Here is a 7047-nt window from a genome sequence, read left to right on the forward strand (position 1 = left end):
TGGACACTTAATGTTTTGAGGCCCTCATGCACGTCTCTATCCAGGGACAACGTGGAGCCTCCCAATTTTTGGCTGCCCTGCCTAAGGGCTATACTATAATACACCCACTTCCTGACAATGGACACTTAATGTTTTGAGGCCCTCATGCACGTCTCTATCCAGGGACAACGTGGAGCCTCCCAATTTTTGGCTGCCCTGCCAAAGGGCTATACTATAATACACCCACTTCCTGACAATGGACACTTAATGTTTTGAGGCCCTCATGCACGTCTCTATCCAGGGACAACGTGGAGCCTCCCAATTTTTGGCTGCCCTGCCAAAGGGCTATACTACAAAAGACCCACTTCCTTCCAATGGGCACTTCAGGTTTACAGGCCCTCATGCACGTCTCTATCCAGGGACAACGTGGAGCCTCCCAATTTTTGGCTGCCCTGCCTAAGGGCTATACTATAATACACCCACTTCCTGACAATGGACACTTAATGTTTTGAGGCCCTCATGCATGTCTCTATCCAGGGACAACGTGGAGCCTCCCAATTATTGGCTGCCCTGCCAAAGGGCTATACTACAAAAGACCCACTTCCTTCCAATGGGCACTTCAGGTTTACAGGCCCTCATGCACGTCTCTATCCAGGGACAACGTGGAGCCTCCCAATTTTTGGCTGCCCTGCCAAAGGGCTATACTACAAAAGACCCACTTCCTTCCAATGGGCACTTCAGGTTTACAGGCCCTCATGCACGTCTCTATCCAGGGACAACGTGGAGCCTCCCAATTTTTGGCTGCCCTGCCTAAGGGCTATACTATAATACACCCACTTCCTGACACTGGACACTTAATGTTTTGAGGCCCTCATGCACGTCTCTATCCAGGGACAACGTGGAGCCTCCCAATTTTTGGCTGCCCTGCCTAAGGGCTATACTACAATAGACCCACTTCCTTACAATGGGCACTTCAGGTTTACAGGCCATCATGCACGTCTGTATGCAGGGGCATTGGTGAACCTCACAATTTTGGACTGCCCTGGCAAAGGAAAATACTACAAAGACTCAGTTCCTCAAAATGGGCACATTAGACTCAGAGGCCTTTATGTACGTCTCTTCTCAGGGACATCGGAGTGCCACACAATGTTTTACGTAAAATCTTTCATGTATTGATCTCAAAAAGTAACATACATTAGCTCTATCTCACTATTGGGTATGTGCCCTTAACATTTCCGCTATGAAAAATCATTTTGGTGTCATTTTGGAAGGTTTTCTGGTGAGTCCGTAAAAATGGCGTAAAACGCGGACAAAATTATTCACAGCTGTGACTTTTGAGTGATAAATGCTTCAAGGGGTCTTCCCCATGCTGTTGCCATGTCATTTGAGCACTCTTCGGAGACTTTTGTGCCATTTTTAGGGTTTCTACATGCTGCCGGTGGTCATTTCACAAAAATACTCGGGTCTCCCATAGGATAACATTGGGCTCGGTGCTCGGGCCGAGTACACGAGTATCTTGGGAGGCTCGGCCCGAGCTTCGAGCACCCGAGCTTTTTAGTACTCGCTCATCACTACTAATAAACCTAAAAAATAAAAATAAATTGAATAAAAATCATGAATGTTGTGTTATAACAGGAAATTCGGTGTAAGAATGAATATCCGGGATGAGAGTTCAGCGAATGAGTTATAGAAATTGTTACAAAAAGGAGTGTGTACGGTTTATGCGTAAATTTTCAGAATGCGTACATGAAAATTATATGTATGTGAGAATGTCCCCCATGCTTTGTAAAAAGTTATTTATGAAAATGTAAATAAAATATATAAAAATGCCTAATTATTTATAATTTATGAGAAAGATATATATGTATGGAAGAATGTTATAAGGTGTCCAAGAACCATAAAGAAAAAGGGTGCATATATAATGTTAGAGGTCTAGAGTTCCACCAGGCTATATCACCCCTAAAGAAATAGAAAGAAGACCTTACTACCTGTGTACCCCAAAAAAAGCTATATTTCTTAGCCAGGATTATGGTGGAGATATGCACAAGTGAAATAAGAATATAAAGTAATACAATAAGATTATAAAACCAATATGTGTGCATTCATGCACCACCCGGTACGCTACCCTTGCCAAATTGCTCACTCTAGATCCCCACACGATCCATGAAGCCGTTCCCCCGGTCACACCGCCTGCTGCCGGTTCCCACTCATCCCTGGGGGAGTTAGGCGAGTGGTATCGAGAGCTACATGTCGGCACTGATGATACCCCCATACACCACAAGGAAGGGGTATACCGGGTGGTACAGGAGTATGAGCGGGTTTTTAGCAAGCACCCTCTAGATTTTGGGCAGATTAAAGGGGTTCAACACCACATCCCTACCGGTACACACTCCCCTATTAAAGAGAGATACAGGCCTATTCCCCCTGCGCACTACCAATGCGCCAAAGACATGTTGAGGAACATGAAGGAGGCAGGGGTTATTAGGGACAGCTGTAGTCCCTGGGCCGCTCCGTTGGTGCTGGTTAAGAAGAAGGATGGCACCATGCGGATGTGTGTGGATTACCGGAAGATTAACCAGATAACGCATAAGGATGCTTACCCTCTGCCCCGCATCAAAGAGTCCCTGGCCTCGCTGAGAACCGCTAACTACTTCTCCACCCTTGACCTCACCAGCGGGTACTGGCAGGTGGCCGTGGCACCGGAAGACCGAGAGAAGACTGCCTATGGGACCGTTTTGCTGTACTTGGATGATGTGATTGTGTACTCACAGACGTATGAAGCCCACCTGGAGCACCTAGCCGAGGTGTTCGCGTCCCTTGCCAAGTATGGGATGAAGTTGAAGCCCTCAAAGTGTCATCTGCTGAAACCCAGAGTGCAGTACCTAGGACATGTGGTTGGTGCGGAAGGTGTCGCCCCCAACCCCGAGAAGATCACCGCCATCCAAGACTGGCCGAGACCGACCACAGTGAGGGAAGTGAGGCAGTTTCTGGGCCTGGTGGGATATTACCGTCGCTTCATTAAGGGGTACACAAAGATGGCTGCCCCCATGCAAGACCTCCTCGTAGGACAGACCAAGGGTGGTAGATCCCTAGTAGCCCCATTGGTGTGGGAAGAAAAGCATGAGGAATCCTTCCGCCAGCTGAGAACAGCCCTGACCGGAGAGGAAATCCTAGCGTACCCTGACTACAGCCGCCCATTCATCCTCTACACCGACGCCAGCAATGTGGGCTTGGGGGCTGTTCTATCCCAGGTCCAAGACAGAAGGGAAAAGGTAATAGCTTATGCTAGCCGAAAACTCCGACCGACTGAGAGGAACCCTGAGAACTACATCTCCTTCAAGCTTGAGCTCTTGGCACTGGTGTGGGCTATCACCGAGCGGTTCCGCCATTACCTGGCAGCAGCCAAGTTCACCGCGTACACAGACAATAACCTGCTGACCCATCTAGATACGGCCAAGCTGGGCGCGTTGGAGCAGCGATGGGTGACCAGGTTAGCCAACTACGATTTCACCATCAAGTACCGGGCCGGCCGTACCAACGTCAATGCCAATGCACTCTCCCGGATGCCCCACCTGTCGGAAGAGGGGCCAGAGGATGATGACCTCGAAGAGATCGAGTTGCCTGCATTTCACCGGCCATTCACTGAGAAGGTGCACGTCTACCAACAACGGGTGAACCTGGATCCGCTGCCCCGACAGGACTGGCAGGAAGCTCAGGACCAGGCACCTGCTGTCCGCCTGGTCAAGACTCTAGTGGAACAGGGTTCTGCTGGGATAGACCCTGCTGCCCCTGCCGAAGCCCAACGTCTGTGGCAAGAACGGAAGCTTCAGAAGCACTCCTGTCGACAGCTGAATGGGACACTCGGCGGAGGACACAGTACCGACAGGTCCAGGAGTATGTTGAAAAGAACTTGTGCCAGAGTCGGGGACAACAGGAGCAGTGCTTCAACAAGAAGGCGCCTGCCGGTTCCTTCCAACCTGGGGATGTAGTGCTGAAGCGGAAAAGAAGGGCCCACAAGCTGGATGATCAATGGGAAAAAACCCCGTATGTAGTCCAGCCCACAGGATGGGAGAATGGGAAGGCCTACCAGATCAGCCGTGACCAGGGGGGGACTTTGGCCACGGTTTCCCGAGACCACCTGAAGAAGTGCCCACCAGCATTGAGAGTAGCGGATGAGGCTCCAGTTCCCAGTCCAGTGGAGAAGGAAAAAGAGGTAATCCACACCATGATGGGTGATTTTCCAGCAGACTGGCCTACACAGAACGGTGCGGTGATCCTTCCAGTGATACTGTTCCCACAACCCGTGGATGAAGAAATGATGGAAACGGTTAACCGCGAGCCAGTGCCCAGGGATGTACCTGTACCCAGCTCCCCTACGCCTCCGCCTGCCCCACATGATAGCAGGGAGGAGGAACTGACTGTTCCCTCTGCCCCACTGCCTGTCACCACTGACACCGGACCCCGAAGGTCCACTCGCCCCAACCTAGGTAGACCCCCACTTAGGTACAGGGAAACTACTCTTTAAAAGGGGGGGCTTTATGTGTTGAGTGTACCAGTTTGAAAGTTTTAAATGATAAGTAAAGATGATCAACCAAAGAAGTTTACCTGATTGAACCGTGATTAAACCGGCCGTTGCCGGCAACTGTTGTCCCCGTAGGGACTGTGCAACCATTGCGTAAGGAACTGCTTACGGACAAGCCCGAGAACTTGCAGGGCAACCACAAACTTAGTGCAATGTAAATAAAAATGTTTGTTGGCTTGACACCGTTACCGCCTCCGGAGAGGCTGATTTGGGAGGATGGGCCTGGAGGAAAGGGATGGCCTAGGCCCGCCACTACCGTAACCGGTGGCGATCCTCCGGGGGTTCAGGGGTCCCCTTGGACGTGGGCCCCCTGAAAGAGACAGAACCCGCTCGGGCAACTTGGTGCTGGACTGGGGTCAAGGGGTGCTGCCCGCTTCTTAGGGGCAGCATCAGGGCCAGGTTGTTTGGGTGGGAGAAGAGCGGAAGCTGTACCGTTGTAAAATGTTTATGATGCTTTTACATGTTTTACCGTTTTATTCTTTTTCAGTTGTGAAAATAAAACCGCTGATGGACGGGCAGCCCGCGGACGGTCTGCATTTTACTATAGGGGAATGTGGCGCCCTGGACAAGCCAGGTCGTCACAGGTACTACACCAACACGCTCTACACTCCGGCTAGGCACACCGAAGCTAAACACAAATCCTAGTTGCCTTCCTCCAGGGGCTGATGTCCACACCAGGGGGTGGGCCAGGCGGTTGATCCCACCCACCGAGGAGTTCACAGTCCTGGAGGCGGGAAAAGGAGTCAGATTAGAGATCAGTTTTGGAGTTAGAGAAGTGAAGAGGAAAGGAGACTGACCGTGTCCGGGTGTGTGGCCCGGGCACTCAGCAAGGTTGGCAGATGGTGGTGACCTTCTGCAGGAGAGGCTGATTGGAGTGAACCGTACGGACCGGGGATGGGCGGTGGCCCGCCGGTACCAGATCGGGGAGTGAAGAGAAGCCAGCACCATCCGGCAGGGCCTACGGACCCCGACCAGGCTAGGAGTCGCCGTAAAACCGGTCAAATCCGTTAGCGACAGGAACCTCCAGGGTTTCCCAGCAGTCAAGACCCGATTGAAGGCAACAGCTCACACCGTAGAGGGAAGCACAGTCACCGCCAAGGCTACAGTTCCCAGGGCCAGAGCCTGCGGGCAAAAGGGGCTCCCTCAGCATCCATCCAAGCTGGGGAGCGGGTTACCGGTGGGAAGCCCGCTAGATTTTGGGGGAATAAAAGGGGTCCAACACCACATCCCCACAGGTGCACACCCACCCATCAAAGAGAGCTATAAGCCAATACCACCTTCACATTGCCAGTGTACCAAGGACATGTTGAGCAACATGAAGGCGGCTGGGGTTATCCGTGACAGTTGTAGCCTTTGGGCAGCTCTGTTGATCCTGTTAAAAAAGAAGGACGGCACCACTCCCCGTATAGAGGAATCGCTAGCTGCATTGAGAACTGCAAATTATTTTTCTACCCTTGATCTCACTAGTCACTATTGGCAAGTGTCCGTTGCTGAGGCAGACCGGGAGAAGACCGCCTTCGCCACCCCTATGGGTCTCTGCGAGTTCAAAAGCATGCCCTTCGAGCTGTGCAATGCGCCAGGAACCTTCCAGAGGCTGATGGAATGCTGCTTGGGACAAGATTTTAGGGTGTATAAAAAGGGAGATTAGATCCCGTGATCCCAACGTATTGTTACACCTCTATAAATCACTTGTAAGGCTACATCTGGAATATGGGAACCAGTTTTGGGCTCCACATTTTAATAAGGACATTCAGAAGTTAGAGTCAGTTAAAAGGTGGGCAACTAGACTACTACAAGGAATGGAAGGCCTCCCATATGATGACAAGTTGAAAAAGTTATTAAGTGATTATTGGCTGCAATGGGGCTTTCTGGCTGGTGCCAGCCTCTCTTCTTAGCACACAGGAACCACAATCCCTACAGCATGCTTCAATGGATTCTCTCATCCCAGCCCAGTAAAACTACATATTTTACACAGTCATAAGCAGTTAAAAGGGATCTATTCTATTCAATTGCAAATGATCTAGATAAGACTGAGAATAAGATACTGCACGGGACATAGCAGAGTTGGTCAAGTTGAGTGGAGATGAGTTTGCTATTTGGCACAGCTTTTTGCATCAATAAAGCAAGTAAAAGGTGTGAAAGATAAAAAAAAGGGTGAAAGTGTGAAAAGTGAATTGGCCAAATTGAGGTGCATATAAAGTTTTTGCTTTCTTTCAATTCACTAATGGGGCTCATTTGAATCAGGTGAATTGAGTTCTGCTTTTGGAAACTGGGTTAAGAAGGGGTGCACCGGTCCTGGAGGTACTGCAATACCAGGTCAATGCGTGCAGTGGACAGAGCAAGATTTTTTCCATCTCCTTGTTCTAAAAATCCATTTAATATATGGTCCCCAGAGAGGGGACGTATCAGATATTAAACTGATAAGAACAGATTTAATTTTTTTTTTTTTCTGTTTATCAGTAGGACTTCAAAATAACAAAGGTGAT

The 7047-nt window shown here is 50.0% G+C and overlaps 1 pseudogene; it reads right to left on the reverse strand.

Moving 5' to 3' along the window:
* Positions 1 to 6840: 6840 nt before the first annotated feature.
* LOC142274703 (U2 spliceosomal RNA) lies at positions 6841 to 7047 on the reverse strand (annotated as a pseudogene).

This window comes from Anomaloglossus baeobatrachus, unplaced genomic scaffold, assembly GCF_048569485.1.
Source record: "Anomaloglossus baeobatrachus isolate aAnoBae1 unplaced genomic scaffold, aAnoBae1.hap1 Scaffold_379, whole genome shotgun sequence".
Taxonomy (NCBI): domain Eukaryota; kingdom Metazoa; phylum Chordata; class Amphibia; order Anura; family Aromobatidae; genus Anomaloglossus; species Anomaloglossus baeobatrachus.